Source organism: Alligator mississippiensis, chromosome 2, assembly GCF_030867095.1.
Source record: "Alligator mississippiensis isolate rAllMis1 chromosome 2, rAllMis1, whole genome shotgun sequence".
NCBI classification, from domain to species: Eukaryota; Metazoa; Chordata; order Crocodylia; family Alligatoridae; genus Alligator; species Alligator mississippiensis.
The window spans coordinates 26,941,118-26,964,401 of NC_081825.1; the positions used below are offsets into that span (position 1 = coordinate 26,941,118).

General features: G+C 40.4%; 1 protein-coding gene across 4 annotated transcripts in view; it reads left to right on the plus strand.

The window, feature by feature from the left end:
- JAKMIP1 (janus kinase and microtubule interacting protein 1) overlaps positions 1 to 23,284 on the plus strand; it is a 219,638-nt gene that overhangs the window by 98,579 nt on the left and 97,775 nt on the right. The window contains exon 1 of one of the 4 annotated variants that reach the window (XM_059721565.1): positions 9,381 to 9,465. The exons of the other annotated variants lie outside the window; for them this stretch is intronic. The gene's annotated coding sequence lies outside the window, so the exon portion shown is untranslated. Of the gene's footprint in view, positions 1 to 9,380; positions 9,466 to 23,284 lie in introns of those variants that run through there. 4 annotated transcript variants of the gene reach the window in all.

Genomic DNA, 23,284 nt, shown 5'->3' on the forward strand with positions numbered 1-23,284 from the left:
AAACATTGGAACAGGCTACCTAAAGAAACTATGGAATCTCCATCCTTGAAAGTTTTCAAAAGCAAGTTAGACAGACACTTGGCTAGGATCTTTTAGTCAGGGTTCATCCTTTCTTAAGCAGGGGACTGGATTGGATGGCTTTGTGAGGTCCCTTCCAGCTCTACTTTCCTATGATACTATGTGAATTTAATATACGTTGATTTCTAATAGAGTGGTTTGAAGATGTTCCTAGTAGCAAAAGAATGATATTACTTAAGGATCATCATAATAAACAAATGGAGTATTAAGCTAAAGTTGTCTTAAAATGTAACTTGCTTTTGCTCTTCTTGCATGCTTTGTGCATTTGTGATCAGTCTAGGAAACAAAAAGCAGGTTAATTGGCAAGTTCTTACTTGCTAGCCCAATACTGCATTTTTGCAGGCAAACATGGCAGGATGGCATAGTTTAATATAAAAGTAATGCTTTCCAATAGATCATTTGTTTAATTCCTGGATACATTTATATAAGCCTTTCACAAGATTAAATCACTCCAACAATTATTTTCATTCTGAGTTCAAGGTGTTCTCTTTCAAATGCACGTGTTTCATGGATTAAATAAAAACCTGAAGTCTTATAAAAATGAGCAAGATGCTGTATGTTGAAGTCATGGGTTTTAAATGATTCACATTTAAGAATATGTTTATTAATGATGTGCTCTACTCTGAAACAGTCATGGCTGTTTCTCTTGTAGCTCATTTATGGAAGCTTGTTGATTTTTGCAGAACTTGTTTTCAAAGATAACGAGAGGCAATTTAAAAAAGAGAGTTAGTCACTTAATGCATTTCACTCTTTGGAACCTAAAACAAAAAATTGAAGATTGGTTTTAGATGGTATTATCACCATAGTTTTAATATGCCTTCAGTATTTGATTTACTTTTAAATTAAAATAAAATATTTGGAAGCATTGAGAAGGATGCTTGGAGATCAGGGTAATGTTAATTCAAAGAGATGATATTACTACATGGCACTAGATGGTGCTATTGCAGATGCTCTTGTAAATTCTGGTGTGCCAGGTTATGTAACCAAATAACTCTTGAAAGAAATACTTACTGTTGGCTATGTGATTTGAATTTGCTTTTTGAATATGCTTTTCAGTGGTTCCCAGACCATTTGCATCATTGGACAAGTGTCAGCCTTTAAAATCCACATGCATTCTTCTCCAACTTTTAATTGAGAAGAGTGGTGGTGTAAAGGAATGATTGGCTTAGTAACCATGTTCTGTGTAGAATTGAGAGGGACAACATACATGTTTTGGGATACCAGAGAGGAAGTTGTTGAAGAAATCAAGCTGAGATATGATGATGACTGAAACAAGATGCTCATTTGTAAAGATGTATAGGAAAGGACTGCTTGGGAAGCAGCAGGATTTGGACACTATGCATTGGTCAAAGGAAATTCAGTCAAAATGGTCTTCTTTTCACAGGCCTAAATGCCTAATAGGATGGTGTTTTCAGCAGTGATGGAAAAACAGGAGAAGCTGTAATGTAAGTAGGACTGGAGAAAGAGGGCCAAGTTTCAGGAGGTACCTAGTTGGATGTAACGTCTTGAGAGGGTACAGATGCAAGATAGGGTCATGTTGTTACCAGGCAGATGCTGGCTTCACTGCATGCCCAGGGAGGATCATTCCTACAGATCTCTTTCCTATTGCGTAGTGCTAATGAAACATTATGAGGGTGAGAAGATGAGTTCTGTTCAGGCACTGTTATGTGTAAACTAAGGACAAGATATCTAATGAGTGTTGGGAGAGATTAAAGAGGCTAGGTTAGAGACCCAGTCTGCCGTGAGAAGATTTTGAGTAATTGGCATAGAGATAATATCTGATTATCATTTTATTGAAGAGTTGCAGTACCTTAGTTGTTTCAAATAATGACAATGCCACATTTTTGCATCCTCTTGGACAAGGGGTTTTCAGTATATGCCACAGGGGACAGTTTCAGTGCAGTGACTTAATGATTTCAGTGTTTATCTGGATGTTACTCTTAACAGTATTGGAAGGGGGACAACTCATTTTTCCAGACAGAAGAATTCATATTCAACTGGTTACAAGAACGTAATTCATCGATTTGCCCCCACAGAAGCATTTCATTAGTGCCTCAATTTTATGTTCCGAGGCATGAGTAAATATTGTAGAAGTATAAATGATGGCACAAGTGCATGTGTGTTACCGTAGTTACATGACAGTAATTAACAGGTGGGCCTGAAGGTTGTAACAATTTAAGAAAAAGAAGTCAATTGGCAATAAAGAGAACATTAGTGTGTTTTGCAGAAGTTAAATTGTTGAGTACAAACTAATTGCATGCTCCTAATTACTTAAACTTTACAGATGTTCCTTGAATCTCCCTAGGGTATAATGTACGTGTAAGTAGGGTTGAATTAAAAACAGGAACAGTTAGTCTAAATATAAGGAATTATAACATTTGGTAGACCATTTCCTAAAGGAAGTGATGAAAATGTTACTTAAAACTAGACCAGCAGGAAATTTTTTAATACAAATTTTGTTTCTGGTTTTAATTTTTAATTAGTGTCCCATAGAAACTTCTACCATGCTATTCATCTATTCCACCTTCAAAAAATTTGACAGGGAAAGTAAGAATAAAATTAGAGAAGATATTAACACCACAGAGACCATGAGATTGAGATTGTAAATAAATTTAGAAATTAGGCTTCTTGTACAGAGAAGGTAGAAAGTAGGGCTGTGCAAAGCTTCAGTTGCTGATTCAATTCAGCGGCCGAATCTCTGAATCTGAATTGAGTCAGGAGACCCTTTAATCTCTCCAAATCAAATCAGAACTCTCTGAATCGATTTGGAGAGATTCGGACATAGACATAGCTTTAACTGTTTTTTTTTTTTTTTCTACATACCTCAAGGTACTGGGCAGCTTGTGAATGATGAGATGCCAGGGTGGATAGAGTGTTGCACGGGAGTGTGGGGGGGAGTCACCCGTGCGCTTGGCAGTGGACCCAGAACTGGACCAGAAAGCACTTCCGGCCCCCTTCCTGGTCTGCCAGGGAATGTGTGGACCCTCCCCCCTGCCCTCTAGCTCAGCGACTGGTGCGTCCTGGGTCTAGGGAGGCACCTGGGGTCTCCCTGCAGCTGATCGCTGAGCCGGGGGGAGTCCCCCATGCGCTCAGCGGTGGACCCAGAAGTGGACTGGAAGTACCAGATGTGGCCTGTGGGTTGTATTTTGGCTGCCCCTGCATTAAGTAAACATAAGTTAATGCCAAATTTAGAATTATTTCTGCTGCCTGACTACATAATAATACACATCAAATGCTACTGCATGAATGGCTGCTGAAATCACCTACATTTAGTAATTGGTGATCATTTTTACAATTTACAGATACTGACTTAATTAGTGTAGATTTTTGGAAGAAAAGGTTGTACTTGTAAGAATATTCCCTCTTTCATCTGCAGGAATGCCAACTGACATGTTTAAAACTTGAGTTAAAAAAAATATATGCCCTATTCATTTTCCTTGCACAAAATTGCATATGTAACTGATTTCTTGATAAGGCATAAGTCTTGCAATGTTTCACAGGGAAAAAGTCATGGTTTAAATTACTTGGAATGGTCTGGATAAGCAAGCTATGAAGGATTTCAGTGCATCCTGTGGTATTGACCAAAATTATGTGCCAGTGTTGTGTGTACCCAAAACTCATATTTGAATATCTCTATTGCATATTATTTATAAGGAGATTTTAAAAATGAATATGCAGTAACTTCCTTGCATATATCTCCAAGTTTTCAACTTCAGAAGGCTGGTGATTTTTGTGTATTGTTTCTTGTCTACTTGACTAATTTCCAGAGACCTACAGAATTATTTGGGGATTATCTAATCTGGGCTGCAGTCTGCTCTATATTTTATGTTAATTTGCCACACAGTAATTCTGGGACTTTGTAATTATAACTAATTGTGGGTTTCTCTCTCTTATGAGCTGTAACATGATGATATGTTTCCTTTTAATATCGTTAATTTTCTGAATAAATATCTGTCTTGGTTTTTAGATTCTGGAAAGTGTCGTCTTGGATATTACAGTCTGGATATTTTTCCCAAGAGATGTATATCTACTGTTTTGTATATGCTTTTGACTAACAGCTTTGACTCTGACCAGTCCCAAAAACGTGTTTGTATTTGTGGTGACCTACTTGCAAATATCTTCTCCAGTAAAGGCTGGCACTGTGTGAATCAAATTTGTTGGCAATTACTGTTGTGAAAAGTTTGTTTTGTTGGTATTCGCTTCACGGTGGTGGAGAGCTTAGTCTATCCATGTTGAAGGATATTTTTACAAAGAAAGTTTTCAGTGAGCTGAAATTTGCTTTGTGTTGTGTTATGAGGCTGATCTGTGCCCCTAGCTCAAAGCTGAAAAGAGTGGCAACTTGTTTCCCAAATCTGTTTGCTTTTCCAAAGTTTTTTAGCAATTCACCTTTAGTTTTGAGAGAGAATTATAGTATATCTGCCTGGTAATGTCAAAGAGGATATTTTATTTATTTATATATAAAAAGAAAGGGGAGATATACACAACTTACAAAGAAAGGAGATAGATGTATATCCTTTATCCTATATCTATCCCCTTTCTTTGTAGGTTGTATGAGGATTTGGAGCAGGGTTTGATTCAGCTGGTATACAGGAGTCCAGTTTACTGGCTCCACGTTCATGCTGCTGTCTTGTTCTCTAGGTTATAATTTTTTTTAGGGTTGGGAAGGACAAGTGAGGTAGAAGGAATAGGTCTTGGCCTGAGATTCAGTCACTATATTTTGTGAGTCTAAATGATGCAGTGTTTTTGATATGCATTTACAGAACCTGAAATAGTGCTTCTGATTGATATACTCCATTCCTTTTAAATAATGCTAGCTTAGATGCCAATGAGCTTACTTTAAAATGTCAACATTACCTTAGTAGAGTACAACAGAGAGGAGGAGGAATGTGCAGTTCCTCATAATATAATCTGCTGTGAATGCTAGCTCATTTTTGGCATCTCCGCGTGTTCTTGGGAGAGTTCCTCTTCTTTTGTTTCAGCCAGGAAGGATCCAAGCCTTAGGAGCAAAGGCTATTGGCACATCTGAGTGCCCGTAACCAAGCTCCAGAAGCCATTTAGGGATGGCAGGCCAGGCCTGAGGAGTCTTGGATTATATTCTTTACTGTGTGTTGCGGAGTGACGAGAGAAACGGGGTTGAGACCCCTTGCCCCTGGCCAGAATTGTGGCGAGAGAACCCCATGGCCCTGGGGGACCACCCCTGGCAGTCCTGCGACGGGGAAATACCCCATGCAGGTGTGATGACAGGGAGCCAGCAGCAGCAGAAGGATCTGCCTTTGTGGTTCGTCAGCTGCTTATCTGTGTGGCTGGGGCTGGTGCAGAGTGGTGATGCCACCTGACAGTGCCAGCTGCCTGCTTTAAAAGTCAGCTGCCAGGAAGAAGCTGGGGAGCAACATCCAGGAGGCAGCTGTGTGTTGACTTCTCACCACAGCGATGCCTGGTGTCGGACCCAGGAAGGATGCCGAGGGACTGACCTCAGGGTTACACACAGGGATACCTGAGCAGGGAGGAGAAGTAGCTACTTCCCTGACTACTTTTAGTTTGATTTCTGTATATGTTTTATGTTCCCCTGAGGCCAGAGATTGGGCCTGTATATCGCCCTGGGGCTGAGGGACCATGGGCCCTCGGGGACTCTGGGCAGAAGCGCAGAAGGCCCTAAGGCCTGCCTAGAGGCTCAAAGGCACATTATCCCAAATAGGGAACGAAGCCTACTAAGAGCATTCGGGCTATATAGGCTGAGATGGGCTAGAAGGACTTCTGTCCAGTAGATAGATTACAACCAGATACCAGGCTCATAAAACTGCATCCAAGGCCAGATTGTGGCCATGCAATAAGGACTGGTGCCCAAGGGGTCAAAACAGCTGACACATGGCCAAGTCCCTCAGTTTGGCACATGCAAGGGGTGTAGGGGATAGTCCCAGGTATAGGGAAACCTCCCCCACTTAAACAAGACATCAAGATGTGGTGGGTGAGTATCAGGGGTTTTCCTTGGGAGGTGACGATTGACCGGCGCAAGTGCCCAAGAGAGCATCTAACTGAATGAAGAACATCTGATCCCGAGCCACTCGGGGAATAAAAAAGACTGAATGGGGGATTTGATACATCTTTAAATATATGAAGTGTGCATCTACACATTCATTAATGTGCTGTAGTTACTGAGCAGTAAGTTTAGTACTTGTATAACTAAGTGCTAAATCAATGTGCCAGCGCATGGCTCTTTAGTGACACTAACTGTGCAGTAACCTAATACTGCTGCTCCATAGCTTATTAGCACAGTTTTTGCCCTGCATGTTAGTGTCTTGTGTACGTGTGCCCGAAGGCACGTGTAATCAAATAGCGTGTACATTTCTTATAAAGAGTGTGGTGATAGACTGTTATCTATGACTGCAGGGGACAAGACAAAAAAGTCTTGAGTTGTAGCAAGAAAAATTTAGGTAAGCTATTAGGAAGACCCTTCTTGTTATGAGGATGGTTAAGCACTAGAATAGATGACCTAGGGAAACTGTGAAATGTCCATCTTTAAAGGCACTTTAGATGAACACTTGTCTGGAATAGTTTAGACAAGGATATACCTGCCTTGGGAAGGTTGGTTGTATTAGAGGACCCGTTGATATCCAGCCCTGTTTTTCTGTGATTTGATGGATGTGGTTTCTCTTTTTCTCTCTCAAACTCTGCACATGCATCTGATTTTTAAGGTATTATGTAGGGCACTTTGTAATATTTAGTGATGGATAGAGAAAGTTGGACTAGATCTTTGAAGGGTTTGGGGCATTTCAGTGCTTACTATTTGGCACCCGGTACAGAATTGAATGTCAAGCTTCCTGTATGATGCATGGGGAGAGATAGGTGCCTCTGTGGGATACACAACAGCTAAGTGGGCATCTATCTAAACTACCCAATAAGAAATGCAGAACCAGAGATGTGGTGAGCTCACTGAGCACCAAGTGCAAGGCTGGTTGGGGGGTGGGGGGGTCAAGGTATGCCAACCACTGTAGATGTGAGGGTGGGGGTAGAATGGGATGGGCAGATTAACTAATGGGATGGGTGAGGGGAGGGAAGACTTACTTTCCTTGGGTACTGCTGCTGTTGCCACTGCTGTAACAACATCAACTTCACTCATTCGTTTAAACAGCTCCTGTTATACATGCTTGCAATAGTTGCAGTCTGTCCTTGGTTTCTTCTAAATCTGCATGCTTGCTGTGGCTGAGTGCCTGATTATTTTAATTTGTTCTCATAATACCGCTGTGAGGTAGGAAAGTGTAATCCCTATTCTATTCAGAGATTAAGTGATTTGTTCAAGGTCATAAAAGGAGCCTGTGACAGAACTAGGAACTGAAGTAATATGTCCCAAGTCTTAGTCTAAAACAAAATTTAGTTTTTATTTTACATGCGCACACATTTTATATATAGATATCTATATTGATACAGAGATAGATAGATAGATAGATCTATCTGTATATATAAAATTATATATATACATACAGACTATATAAAGATATAGTAATAACTGAAAAAGATATAGTAATATATAGATCTATCCATCTCTTTTTCAGTTGTGTGTAATATATGGCTTGTGTGTGTGTTTTTTTGTTTTTGTTTTTTAATGTTTCAGATGGCTTTTTCATTGCTAGGCCCTCTTTTTGACTGTGTTGCTTGTTACAGTATATCAGAAAGTATCTGTGCTCCAGCTGCATGCCTTGAAGTTCTGTATAGCTTAGGGTGGCTATCCTGTGTGTCATGACTTTTAGCTTAGACTCTTCTTTTGTACCCAGAAATCATGCTGAATTCTTATTACACTTTCATTTGGGGCAACCAAAAAATTTCTTTCTCTAACATAATAGAATCTGTATAAAAAATAAACTTGGCTTTCTAATCACTCTGTTTCCCTTCTTTGTAGTGGGACTGCTACACTGTAATGACTGTAACCATCTTGGCCAAAGGGTTGTCTTCCAGTGTGAACCATTCCCCTTTGGTTGAAGAATTATGTGATTAACCAACCCATTTACCTAGAGTGGATGTTGCATCTCTCTTATCCCCTTGGCTGTGTTTAGTTTTGCATAATATACTTCCGAGCTATTTTTACTGAGGACATCATAATAAGGAGGGATGCTCCTGACAAACAGAATACCATGTCTGCAGATCTAGTGAATGTAACAGATTAACCAGCATTGCAAGAATTTTTATTTGTCAACAAATGTGGTCAAAACCAGTCTCCCAATGACAGGCTGTTTCTTTGTGCAGTTGATAACTAGGAACTGCCTAGTTACCCTTAATTGCTGCTTATGCCAAGTTGACCACAACCTCTCAAGACCTGTCTTGAGGTCTAAGACAAACATCCCTTGTAAAAAAGTTATGGAATCTCAGCTTCCTATTTGTGGGGTGATAGTTTCCTTCAATAGTTTAAAAAACAAACCGGCAAATAAAAACCAGGAAGGAGTTTTCATGAAGCATCAGGAAAAATAGCAAACAAACTAATTCAAAACTTTGAAATCAGTAGGTGCATTTGGAGGTGCACAGTACTATGCAGTGTAAATAAAGGCTCCTGTATTTATTTACTGCTTGGGTAGACCTGTATAAAACACTGATCCTTTCTTAGCAGTATAGAGTTGAAAGACACCTCAGAGGTCATCTACTCCAACCCCCTACACAGATGCAGGATTTCCTGTTCCTTAAACTATTCCATCCAGCCAGCTTCTTGAAAACCTCTAATAAAGGCTATTCTTCTCCTTTGGTAGGCAGCTCATTTTATCATTCTGCTCATCTTAGGTCTTTATCCCCGCCTCAGATTTGATCTAAATGTGTTTTCCTGCAACTTTAAACTCATTATCACATGTCCTACACTGTTGCAAGGGAGAACAGGTTTTCTTCATTTTCTTTATGGCAGCTATTCAAATGTTTGAAAACTGCTATGATAACTTAATTGCCTTTCCTCTAAACTAGCACACAGTTCATTCAGCCTTATGTAGCTGAATTCCAACACCTTTGGCACCTTTGCTCTTGCCTTTACATCCTCTCCAGTTTTTTTTTTACATCCTGCTTGACATGTGGTGGCAAGAACTAGATGCAGTACTTCAGCTGAGACCTAGTCAGTAGGCCTGCGCAAAGCAGCCAGTGTTTGATTTGGATTCTGATTTAGTTGATTAGGGGGATAGTGATTTGATCTGGTGATTCGGATCACTGTCCTGAATTGATTTGGCCAAATTGGATTTTAAATATTCGGTGGTGATTCAGTATGATTCGGCCATAGACTATAATGGAGAATCACTAAAATACCTATAACTTTGACTTCTATTTATTTTTTTTGCAGAATTGGATTAAAACAGCATCACCGTGGTGGTGTAATGTTTCACCTCCTTGCTCCGGCTGATCTGCCTTTGGCAATGCTGGCAGGTAACATACCTGGGATCCTCTGCCAACTCAAAATGATCCCACACTACACTACCCCCACACTACACTACCCTGCTTCTGGGTTGAGGATGAGGATCCTGCCCTGCCCGCCCCCCTCAGCAGGCTCGTCCCCTGTCTTAGCTTCCCCTCTTGTTGAGGTGGATGAGCCACCTGCCCCCACAACCTCCTCTGAGGTGCCTTCCGGAGAAGGAGACCTGGTTCTAGGGGAACTTTGAGGCTTGTAGAGCACAAACTCAAATCCCCTCTCCTTCCCCAGAATTTCCCTGGCTATGGCACTCAGTTCCCCTGCTTCCAGATCCAGCTCCTCCTCTGGCATTTGGAGGCTCGTGCTTGAAATTGGGGTGGAGGAGACTCATGCTGGTGCAGGTGGCTGTTTCTGGAATTAGGGGAGGTGGTGCAGGTGCAGGGACAGGTACTGTTCCCACTTCCTTGCTCCCACTGGCAGCAAATGATTCATTGCTGCCAGGATGTGTCTATGTTTGAGGGGGGATGACTTGCAGCTCTCTCCCTACCTGCTCTAGCCCCACTCCCTCCCCTGCCAGAAGACCTGGCACCTGCCTTTCCAAAATACTTCATAATGTTCGTTGTGCTGGAAAGTGTGTGTGTGTGTGTGTGTATTTAGTGTGTGTGTGTGTCATATGTGCTTTCCTGCACAGAGATGGATGACACGCTGTTGGGGAAAACACAGCCGTCTTTTTAAAAAGCATGGGGGGGGGAAAAATAAAAAAGAACAAATAAGAGGATTTTGGGGGAAGAATAAGTTGAAAGGAATGGATTGGATAGGCATAAGTAGAGGGATTTTAGGCGGGGGTAATTAGTAAGGTGTATCCAATCCTTTCCAAGAAGAGAGACTAGCAAGAGACTGACTAGGAAGCCAGTACCTTTGACACACTGTTGCTTCCAGGCAGACAGTTCTCAAGAGGGGGAGAGAGGCTTCACACAGACCCTTATATGCTGTTTTTACATCCCACCTCCAGAGCACTGTGATTGAAAGGGAACTCAGGGTAAGAACACAGTCACTGGCCAGCTACAGATGTCAATATCAGAGCAGTCTTTTCCCCCTTATCCCCCCCCCCCCCCCCCCATAGTTTCTGTTTCCCTGCAAGATCGACTTCCGAATCGCCAAATCTTTTCCGACTCTTTTCCAAATCAGTTCGGATGCTTCAAATTGATTTGGAGCTGTTAATGAGTCTCCGGATTCAATGATTCAGCTGATGAATTGGGCCGAATCTTCTCTGAATTGAATTGGTGACCAAAGCTTCGCACACCCCTACTAGTCGGTGCTGAATAGATTGGTTCCATAACCTACTGTGTTTTGCATATAATAGTTTTCTTAATGCAGCCCAAGATTGCATTTGCTTTTTTTTTTTCTTTTTGCAAATTTAAAAAGAAGAAAGGCTGTTGGTATAGTTGGACAGTCCTAAAATCTGACATTCTCCCACTACAGATATACATGCTTTTGGTTTTTATATGTTTATTACTTAGTTGGAGAATAATATGAGTTTGAACACTGGGTCTGTCCAATTATGAAGCTATGAAAGTCTGGTATCCTACTGAGGGACTGAGCAATTCAGAGCGAGAGAAATTTGCATTTGTCAGAATAGGCATCTTAGTCTTACTACTTCATGCACTCAAAAGAAAGGAATCGCCAGGAAGATCAGTTAATTCAGCATCCTGTTTAACTGAGCCTGACAGCTTAAGTTTTAACTGTTGTGGATCTAAGTTTGGGGGATGATTTTTGGGGTGTGAACCCCAGCATTTTGTTTTTGTTTTTTCTTGAGTTTTTTTGGCATCCCATGACTTGTGGTTGCTTAATGCATTATCATTGACTAAAGTCTGTTGGTAACATATTTTGTAATATGCTTTGTTAAATGTATGGAATTTAAACACTACTAAAATTGAATATATATTAGGAAATATTAGCAACATACACTGGAGATGTTGAATCTTCCCATTAACTTCAGAGGGCTTTGGATCAGGCTCTTAATGCGTGCAGAGAGATTCTTTTTAAGGTTGTACTAGCTTCCGGTAAAGGAAAGCTAGGTGTAGTGCCCTGCCTTGAAAAGGGAGTTGCAATGTGCCCTGTGCCCAGGGACTACCAGGGACCAACAGGGCCCCTGCACTACCTCAACTGGTAGTGAAGGCCAGGAAAGTGATATTTCTAAAACAGCTGGAAGATGGCAATCTAGTTTATCTACCCTTCATCATTGGCCTTAGCTTGTGGGGTAGTTGTAAAATCACTGGCCTTGTCTGAATAAAGCTGTTCTGGTTTTTTGGTTCTCCTGCAGCACTAGTCAACTCATTTCATTGTATTTATCTTTTTTTGTGTTCCCCAGTGTATATTTATTCAGTATTTTGATGTTCAAAGTTACTGCTGTCCTGTGAGCTATCGTCTTTACATTTGTAGGGCAGGGACTTTGAGCTGTGGAAAGGAGCACTCAGAAAGGAAGGGGTGGGGAAAGTCAGGTCAAATGGAATGCTTCTTTTGAGCAACTGTTTGGAACAAGATCTCATCATCACAAACTTTTTATTCCACTGAAGCAAAAATTGGAAGCCATCATGGGTGCACTTCTGCTCAAAACACTGGCACCCGATTGACTATGTTGTAGTGCATACCCAAAACCATCACAATGTCCATATCACTAGACCTGTGACCAGTGCAGGTGACTGCTGGACAGATTGTTGTTTAATACTTTCCATTGTGTGTCCATTCATATCACCACAAAACAACGTAAATAAAAGAAGCCACCAAGGAAGAGTTTGTGTCAAGTGCTTGAAAGACCATGCTAAAAGGAAAATTTCCAGCGGGACCTCTGGGAGAAACACTTCAACCTCCCTGGTGATCTTGACATCATCATTCACTGGGAGAACCTCAGGAAAGGTGAACAAAAGAATCTCTAGGCTTCTTCTCAAAGAGACTGGTTCAAAGAGGATGACAGGAAGAGACAGACTCTCACTGGCAGGTAAAAGAGAGCCTTCAAAGCTTGGAAGAATGACATCCTCTCAGCAAGATGTTTTTCACTACATTAAAGCTGAGACCTAAAGGAAAGTTTTAGAGTGAAAGAACAAATGGTGGGAAGAGATTCAAAAGTTTTTCTAATATCCATGACATGCATAACTTCTTCAATGCAACCAAATCTATGAGACGAGCATCCAAGGAGCTGTTCCTCTGAGGTCCATGGAGGGACAGTGTTCCCTAAAGATGGCTCTGCAATCAGTGCATGGTGGCAGGAGCACTTTTAAGAGCTCCTGAACCAAGCTTCTAATGTAGAAGACAATACATCAAAGCCATTTCACAGCACCCCATTAAGAACTACCTTGCCAAGCCACTCACTTATCAAGAGGCTTTGAAAGCCATTAAGCAAATGAAGAACAAAAAGCATTGTTGTCCTATCGGCATACCAGCTCAAATTTACAAGCAAGGTGGAAAAAAGCTTTTACCAATTACACGCCACTGTTATGAAAATCTGAACACATGAACATGTTCCTAGTGACTTGAGAGATGCCAGAATCCATACCATATTTAAGATGGAAATAGTATTGTGGCAATTATGGTGGTATTGCACTCCTGTCCATAGCTGGGAAGATCCTTACCCACGTTCTCCTGACTAGACTCACTTTTTTTACTGAGGGGATCTACCCAAGTACCGCTGTGGTTTTAGACCATTCAGAGGTACAATAGATATGATCTCTATTGCTAGACAGCAGCAGGAGAAGTGCCTCAAGCAATGCCAAGTTCTTTACATAGCCTTCTTTGACCTGATTAAGGCTTTTTAGTCGATCAGCAGAGAGGCCCTCTGGAAGATCTGAGATTTGGATGCCTGCCAAAGTTTGTTACCATCATCGGATTTCTTCATAACAACAGTCCAAAGCAGTGGCTTGGAAATGGACCGGTTCACTATTAGAACCGAAGTCGGGCAAAGATGTGTGATTTGTACCAACACTTTTTTCCATCTATATAGCATCTATTACACATCTCGTTGGTGATAGACTTTTCTATAGAGTCAGCATCTAGTATCACATAAGTGGGAATCTCTTTAACATCAACTTCTTATGTTACAAATTGAATATAACCAACACCTCCTTTACTGATTTTTAATATACTGATGATTGTGTTGTGTGTGCTCACTCAGTTGAAGTGCTCTAGGTAACTCTTGATTATTTGTGAAGCATAAAAACAAAAACTGCTTGGACACGCTGACAACTTCACAAAAACCAAGCTACTTTACCAACCCACCCCAAACTAGCCAGCTGCTCCTCCACACGTAACAATTAGAGGGCAATTCTGGGAGAAGGCTAAGCATTTCTCCTACCTGAGGAGCCACCTGCCCCCAAAAGTTAACCTATACGTCAGTATTCAACACTAGATAAAATCTGCCACTGCTACCTTTGGACATCTCCGAAAAGATGTCATTGAAGACACCAGGACCCAAATGAAGCTTCTCATCCATCAGGCTGTTGTCATCCCTACACTATTGTATGGATATGAAACTTGAATGACATAATGGAAACACCTGAAGCTTTAGAACATTACCATCAGCAATATCTTCAGAAAATACTCCCTATCAATTGGATGGATAGAAGAATGAGCACCAGGCAAACACCACTGGCATTGAAGCCATGTTTATATGGCACCAGCCCCTTTGGACTGGATGTGGTCTTAGGATGCCTGACAACTGGCTCCCAAAACATGTCCTATACTCACAACTCACTGATGGCCACTACTCTAGAGGTTGGCAAAAGAAATTCAAGGACATCTTGAAGGCCAATATGAAGAAATGCAATATTAACAGCAATGCCTGCGAGACTTGAGTACTGAATCATCCCCAGTGACTCCATAATGTACTTCATGAGGAGCGAATGGTAGTTAGCCATATATGTCTGAAATTAGGCAGAAGGCAGGGTAGAAATGCACCTTACAAACTAAGTAAATAAGATGATATTTAGAGCACAAGCTTTTGTGAACTGAAGTCCAGAACTGGAAGTTGAACTGAAGTTTATGAAAGCTTGTTCTTGGTCACTCATTTTTGCTTGTGTGTGTGTGTGTGTAAAATACACCCCCCCCCCCCCCCGGGCCATCCCTTGTGGGGGGGAAATCGGGGTGACTGCTCCGGGCCCTGCACTTTGGGGGGCCCATGGTCAGTGCTATATAGGCCCTGCCGTGGCTACCATGCACCGCTGCTGCCAAGCGACGCCGGCTCTGCTAGCTGCCAGAGTCCTGCCAGCTCCAGCTGCTCACCACCCATCTCCCTTCCTCAGGCCTCGCACACCCCTAGGGATGGCTCTGACACGCACACAATCCTATTTGGTTAGTCTATAAAGTGCATATCTGTCCTGCCTTCTGCCATGATGACAAAGCATTGATCATTTCAGCAAACTCTTTTCGCTGTGGATAGATAAGAAAGACGAAGGGAAAGAGCTGTGATCCAATATTACCAGGTTCCATTTCCAACACTGTTTGCAACATCTGCAAATGTCATTAAAACCTCCTATTTTACATCACTAAAAACACACTTCAGGTTGTGCCCATAGTGAGTGTTTATAACTGTCTCTGTCATTGTTAATCTCCGCCTCCCTAAACCGATTATTAATTTTATATTTACTTGTTATATTATTTCTTAATTTTAAAAGTAAGCTCTTTGGGCTGAGGACTTATTTTAGTGTTGTTGTACAGCACCTAGCATGCTAGGGCCTCAATCTGCTCTACTGTAGTAGTGCCAATGAGTAATAATTATTGACTAGTCCATGGAATGTGGTGTTAGACACAATGCTGTGCATGGATGTTTGGAAAAAAAAAAAAAAATCCTGGCATGCTTCGACTTTTATACCACCCACTGACCAAGGAGCTAGCTATTTTTAATTGCATGCATTTTCTGGGTGCATTAATTACATGATTTTGGCAGACAGGAAAACAGATGACCAGAATTACTGGAATTAGTTAAAATGTTTGTGCCAAATTAACAAGCGGGCTTACATCATACACTTAACTCTTTCAAACTTCATCTCTGGTAGCTGTCAAACATGTGCCTAGGGATTTGTGACATAACATTAAAAAATGGATGCAGGTCCCAGGGGAAATGTGGGTTTCTTGGAGTTTCTGAAGCTAGAGAACCTAGTTGATTAGCCTTAATAGGGGCTGCTGAAGGGCAAAGAACTGCCAAAGCCTCAGTCCACTGGGATGGGGCAACATGGGGATCAAGGGTTCCAGTCTCAGAACAGAAGATCAACAGGAGAGACCAAAGGCCAAACGGCTATTTTTTAAATATGTTGTTTTCAGGGATAAGCTAAATCGCAGCGAGGCTTTCATTTTTGCGGATGCTATGTATTTTAAGGACTTTTGAAATCTAGAGCCCTCATGGGTTTAGTTCCAGTGTTGCTTAAGTCAGCCTTCCAAGACCCTTCTCCACCTCATGGCAATGGGAGACGCAGCTTCTGGGGTGTGTGGACCACATGTTAAATGCTTGTGAGGTATGTTTGGCCCACAGGCTGCCAATTGGAGATCCTTGGTTTAAGCGAAAGGAGCCTGTTGTGAATAAAAGGATCAGTACATATTCTTGATATGATTCCTATACTTCCCTTAAGCAGAGAGATGTAGCTAGCGTGTTAGTTTGAAATCAATTAGAAAGCAGGGTAGATTTACACCTACACAAATAGATATAGATAAATAGCAAAGGCTTTCATGGGTGCTTGCTCATTTCATTGGTGTATGCCCTTTCACAGGATCTGATGAAGCAAGCGTCAGCCCATGAAAGCTTGTGGTATATGGGGCTTTAATTTCTACTTTGGTTGGTCTTTAAGGTGCAAATCTACTCGACCTTCCACTTTCCTTTGCAAAATACAAAAGATCTTGTGAGTAAAGAAATGAGTCTTGTACCTGACCCCATCCTTAGGCTCTGGACATGTGAACAGAAGAGTGAAGTTTGGGGTATAGAACTGGAGCACCAGAACAGTTGTATGTTAAGGAGTAGACTGCGTGTTTGAAAGAGTGAAAAACACACAGGCACTGAACTGAATCACAAACTTCTGAAATCAAGCTGGTTCATTCAGGAATAAATTTGTGCATGGTGGGTGGTGGTGGGGGGGAGGGTGTTGGGACAGGAACTAAACTGCTTTCAAGGGCTGCATCATGGGTTCATAGGTTTTAAAAGCCAGGATAGCTTGGCTTGCCATGATTTAACCTGGTTGGATGTCCATGGCCATAGATCATATGGATCCAGACAACACATGCTTGGTGCTAACTTATGCTGTATAAAGATACCCTGAACTAGCTCTGGAACCACAAGTATCATCGCTATGTTAGTGTGGCACTGCACCTGAACAAATAAACCTTGGTTCTCAGCACGACTAGTTAGTGCAATGATGTGGCTATATTGTAACTGGTTTGTAACAGGTACCCTGTAGAGCTAGCTTTGGGTATCTTTGCATGATGCAGCTTTGCACTACATAGCACGTCCTTATCATCTGTGATGATAACCAACTCATCTGTACTGAAACAGCAAATGGTACTACGTACCTGCCTGTCCCACTTAAGGCCAGCTGTATTTTGCTGAATTTGGAACTCTAGCACGCTTCACAAAGTAAAACCTTTACTGTAGACTTGCTTGGAGGTAACAAGTCTGAAAAGCTGTTGCAGGAACTGCAGTTTTTTTATGAGAATCCTGAGTTAGGGCATTATCCTGCGAGAGAAGGTTCACTAAATCATATGGGGCTTGCATAATTCTATCAAGTGCCATTCATAGATGTTAGGGGCTGGAAGGGACCTCACAAGATCATCAGGTCCAGCCCCCCTGCAAGACGCAGGAAAAACATCTGGGGTCAGGTGACCCCACCAAGGTGACCATCTAGTCTCCTCTTGAAGATTTCCAGGGTAGGTGATTGCACCACCTCTGGAGAGAGCTTATTCCAACCTCTGAACACTCTGACTGTGAAGAAATCTTTCCTAGCGTTAAGCCTGAAACAGTCTTCCAGGAGTTTATGACCGTTACTCCTGGTTTTCCCCAAGCGTGCCCTGGAGAACAGTTGTTGACTGAGCCCTTGATGTATTCCCCTGATGTAGCGGTAAGCTGCTACCAAGTCCTCTCTAAGCCTTCTCTTTTTTGGGCTGTAGAGGCCCAAGTCCCTCAGCTTTTCCTCATATGACTTGCCTTGCAAGTCTCTGATCATATGGGTGGCTCTTCTCTGACTCTCAAGCTTTGCCACATTCTTGCTGAAGTGTGGCATCCAGAATTGGACACAGTACTCCAGCTGTGGTCTCCCCAATGCTGATAACCTCATTACTATTTCTTACTGTATCATATAGGAACTACAAGCTTTCCAGTACTCCTGTTGTACTTGGTGTGACAAAAATATAATTCTCCATTCCTGTTTGCGTCATTGTAATGCTAGGAGGGAATTGTCATGAAGTTGTCCGTGCACGTTGTGATTCTGCACGCTTCTCCTTGCTGTCAACAGTAAACCTAGAACCTTGATGCTTTCCGATGATTCTGTTCTGCGGTGTGTGGATCTTTAAATATATTGTTCCTATTTGACAAATATCCTTTTCTGAAAAGCATTCGCTACCTGGGACAGCAAACTGGCTATTGCTGAAACCTGTTAGTCTGCAACATATTCAATAGAGGACTTGAATGATTTTGATTTATATTTGATAACTAAAACCAGTATTATTTCATATAAAAGTAGTGATTGCATTCACTTTGCCCACTCAATCACATTTTATTAGATAGAAAAGTGAAGTGAAGCAGGAAATGTAGGTCATATGAAGCTTGCAGGAAATATGCCTCAGGCATTGTGAACTTTTTGAATGTAATCTTTTATGTAAGATGTCCTGGGTTGATTTATCAAAAATATTTCTTAAAACAGGTGAGCTGATGGTCAGTGCAGAAGATCACCATGCTGTACTTTTTCCCTACTGGCGTTTTCAAGCATCCTGTAACATTCAACAAACGTTTCTGTACTAACAATATAATCCTAACCACACTCTCACTTTCATAAGCCTAAATAGGTTCACAGGATAGCCGGAGAAACATAGTAAGGTTATATAGTTTGGGGAGAATAAGAAAATTGCAATTGGAGAAGGCGCATCTTATTCCTTTGTGTCTAGAGACTAGAGCCCCTAGTTTACTCTACTGCATGGCTGACTACCAGTCTTCCTGGAAACTGTTGATGGTCATCCTTAGGAAAACAAAACCATCTTTATTTGGGGGGTTCAGTTGGGTGGATGTATATTGAAAATTTCATGTTGCCACTGATTATAGCTGCCTTGGCTTTTCTGACAATTGATAGCTTTTATTTCAGAAAACTCTTACAGAAGAACCTAGATTATTTGCTGTTTAGCTTTCTTGCTTCCCTGTGAAGATGAAGGTTTGTCAACTTGTTGTGGGGTATATATCTGCAGTAAACTGCTGTGGAAAACCACTAACTTACGTGAATAAATAATGTAAAATAACTGTTAGGCAATCAAATTAAACTTTGTCACTGCCCGAAGAAGGGTGACTGTGCCCAAAAGCTTGCCTAGATCTTTTTCCAGCTACTTGGTTGGTCTAATAAAAAATATCACATCTACTCAAAGAGCCTTGCCTGACTTTGCCACTACATTTTTAACAGGTAGATTCTTTAAAGCACAAGTACAGAAACCTAAAACTCATTTGAAAGTGTGAAAGTAAAGCGCTGATTTGTTTTTTGACTCTTACATATTCTTATTTGGGGGGAGATTTTTTTCAAAAGCATCTGGTTTTCTTTCCAGCCACACACAAGCTTGAATCAGTCTTGTGCATTTATTTACACATGGAACCTTACAGAATGCAAAAGTATAAAACACCACAATTTAATTTAGTTGAATGCCCTTTGGGGATTACTGCCAGTTAGAGACCAGCTTTGAGCAAGCATTGGACACACTTGAACACAAGTTTTTTCTAGGAAGAGTGAGAAATTTGACCTCATCCTCTACTCATTATGCTGGAAATTCCATTGACCTCATATCGACTTCATTAAACCCCTTCCTGTTCAGAGCGTGACCGTAGAGCCCATGACATTTGCTGTTGATGATATAGGAATTTTGACTGAACAAGTATTCCAGGATCATCCGCTATTCTGTTACTTGTAAAACTGAAATATCCTTTTAATTATAACCACAATATTACTGAAGATGTAGTAGGATATATTGTATGCTTTAAGACAGTGACTTTTGGAGAGAGACTGTCTGGAGAATGTGTTCATTGAACCTTCTCAGTTTTAAGGTCACTAAAATATTTTGTTCAAGGTAAGTTTTGTTCTTCACTAATCTATTGATTAATGTTTTTGTAGAATATGGCTAGCTACTAATAACCTTTTAAAATGCCAAGATAAATTTTAAATTGCTAAATGGGGATAAGTATTCAGATTTGTGGTATCCTATTCCTTCACAGAAGTAACCTAGCTGTTATTCTGGGTTTTGGGTATTTCATCTGCCTTCCCTTCATATTAAATAGGAGAATTAGTACATACTGAAATAAAAGAAGCTGCTGCACTAAAGACAAGACTGCATGCTAGCCCAGCCATTGTGTGAGCCCTGTAATCTCAGGGATTTTCTGGGCTCAGCTAATATATGCAGGAATGGGAATCTGTCTAATTGGGGCTGTACGTTAGTGTGGAAGGAAGCAGCAGAAAATCTTAGGCAGCCAGAAACCAGCTCTGGCAGTGAGGACCTAAGTGAAAGGTTTGACAGAGCTCTGGAGAAGCAGCACTGCAGGAGAGAGTCTGGGAACTGTGGACAAAAAACCTGTTTCCTGCTGTCTGATTTCTCTTCATCTAGGGAAACAGTGTTCTTTGTAAATAAATGGGATCAAATCAAAGAAATATCTGGTTCTATCAGCAATTTCTCCTAATAGAAATACCTTTTTAAGATCCCTTATTACTGGCTACCTGCTTGGGCCAAAAGGATAACATACTAATAATTTTTTTAAGATTGTACAGTCTAACACATTCCGTTGAATTTCAGTGAGCTAGGCAGTTGTGTTGAGCTCACTGCTTAGGGAAGAATCCCAAGTTATCTGACTTTACTTTATCTGTTATAAATAATATATATTCATATTTGCGATCAAGTTGCACGTAATATTATTCGTGCTTACCATAGCTCTGTGGTTTGAGATGAATTTGAAGAATCTATTCTTGTACTGTTGAGTGCACTTTTGAATCCATTACTGGCTTTATTCTGCAAGGTGTGGTTACACCCACAGCATCCCTTATATAAAGTATCTACTCAAGAAGTAGGGAGTGGATAGCACATTGCAGGATCTGATCCTAGAAGCAAGATATTTGCATATATTCTTCTAAGGCACTACCAAATATTGCTTCAGGGTGTTCAATTGATTTCTAAGCACTTACCAATAGGTTTTCACTGGCTCAGTTCACTCTGCTGTTTTTTTAAATAACTAGAAAACTGTTTGATGTAACCTTTGACAAATTGGAAATATGTTCTGAAATAAACAGGATGAAATTTAATAAGAACAAGAGTAAGGATTGCACTTCAAAAATAATTAAGTGCACACAAGCAACTCAAATCAACTTTATTAGCATGACTTTATGAATCACTCAGCACTTTTAAAAGAAAGAAGAGTATATGAAAGGATGTGATATAAAATATATGCCTCTTTGTGTTTTATCATTTATTGTTATTAACTTCTTTCACACCCCTTTTTAGGGTATAGAATAAAGCAATAGTGAATTCTAGGAGATATAAAAATATAATTAATGGATCATCAGCATGTGATCATTTCTTGGAAGACTGCAGTGTCCTTGAATTTTTTGCTTTTCATTTTTGGACTATGATTAATTTTATTTTGAGATTCCCTATTGCTGACTGCAGGGTTACATGAGTCAGTATAGCAGTTGCCATAAGTGAACATGGACAAAGCCTTTCCATTTCTGTTTCTTTCTTGCCTTTATCTAATAGTTTTCCCTTCAGCTTCTTTTTGCCTATTTTATTTCTCTACATTTTCTTCCATAACACACTGTTGTCCCTAATACAAGATTATGATTTTACTAATTTTTTTTCAGAAGAATGTATTAATCATTTTGGCATTTTTTAAAATTGTGATGCTTTCTTAAAGAAAAATATTAGGGAGGAGAAAGGAAAAAGGTCAGGCAGATGTAGAAGCGGGTGGGAAAGAGCTCATAAAAGGAAAAGGAAGACTACCTCAGCCATTGTCAAGCCCAAAGACGAGATGTTGTACCCTGAAAGTTTTCCAGTGTTGCAGGTAACTACAGCTCAGGCTGGTATTATAGTGGGAAGCATGCGTATGGCAGTTGCCATACCAGAGCAAGTCTTTATGTGGGCCAAGTGACCTCTTTCACATTTTTTATTTTAAGGCCTTGGGTGATGTTTTGCTTTTGATTTGGATTAAAGCTAATCCCCCAGACTGGAGTCAGCGTTCTCACTGGCTGTACTTACTTTGCTCCTTGTATTTTCTCTGTTTAACTGGATACATTTCAAGATTCTCTGCAATGGTTGTTTTACTTTCCAGCCTGCATCCCAATAAACCTGGATCACAAAAAAAAAAAAAAAATATTTAAGAGAAAAAAAGGCATCCTGATTTCATGTTCTCTTAAACTGTATGTATTTTTTAAAAATTTAATATGATAGGTGGGCAAGTTGTGCAATTTTTTTTATCTTACAGTTTTTGATGTCTGTCTAAAAGCATCAGATCCTGCAGTCACATAACTGCGTGAGACTCTTAGCTTTCATTTATACAAATAAGTATTTTTTTAAGCATATCTGGCAAAAAAGAACTGAGCATAACCTAATACCCAAAGATCAAGGGAAAAAAAACAATGTCCACGTGGATACATGCAGGCATACACCCCAAATAGCCACCCTCACATTTCTTTAAAACTAAAACCAACCTTGAAACCTTTTAAAGACTTTTAAAGGCTTTATTTATGATTTTAGAATACTTATGTTTGGCAATGCTGCTGATTACTGAGAAGGACCTTTCCTAAAGTGGAAAGCTTGAACTGTGTATGTCTGGACTAGCACTATTTTAGTGGGTCCATCAGTTTTGTATGGATTATATGATTATAAATCTAACTTTCAATTGTTAGTTCCCCATCTTCAGGTAGGTGGTTCATATTCAGTTCCATTCAATGTTAGTGTTGAAACCTAATGTATTTTTTTTATAAGCAACTTTATTCTTAACTATTTCAACTTTGACCTTTCTAGGAAACTTTCCCAGATATTCTGGGATTGTGGGTTAAGGAGGTTAAAGGATGGCACTGCTGTTGTTTCCAGTCAAAGTTAAATGGGATTTTTGTGAACTATATTTGTTAAATATAACAAATTTGCTTCTTGCATTAGGTGATATTGCTTATTGTTCCTTTTAGATATATTTTGGCCAGCTTATGAATATACCAGGTAATAGCAGCCTATAGATGTAAAAACTGATTTCCTTGCATTATATTATATGATACAGAGGAAAGCAATAATGTATATATGGTATTGTTACTGAAGCCTCAAACTCTGAAGAGTTAATAGAAGTTGTTTTTTTTTTTTTTTTCTTTTTACATTTTGCAATATGTTTGTTGGGCTGGAAAATATATTTGATCTCCAGCATACAACAAGGTTTACAACTGTTTGTGCAACCTTCTTATTTCAGCATTTGAATGGACCACTGTTTCATATTGTCATTTTAGGGTACTCCACCTCTTGAATTATTCTTTTAGTCCCAACAAGCATGGGTTTCTGATGGGGAGCTGATATCCTTTAATCAAAGATAGGCAGCGTCTGTTTCATGGTAGAAAAGAGCTGGATTTACAGGAAGTCCTTGGC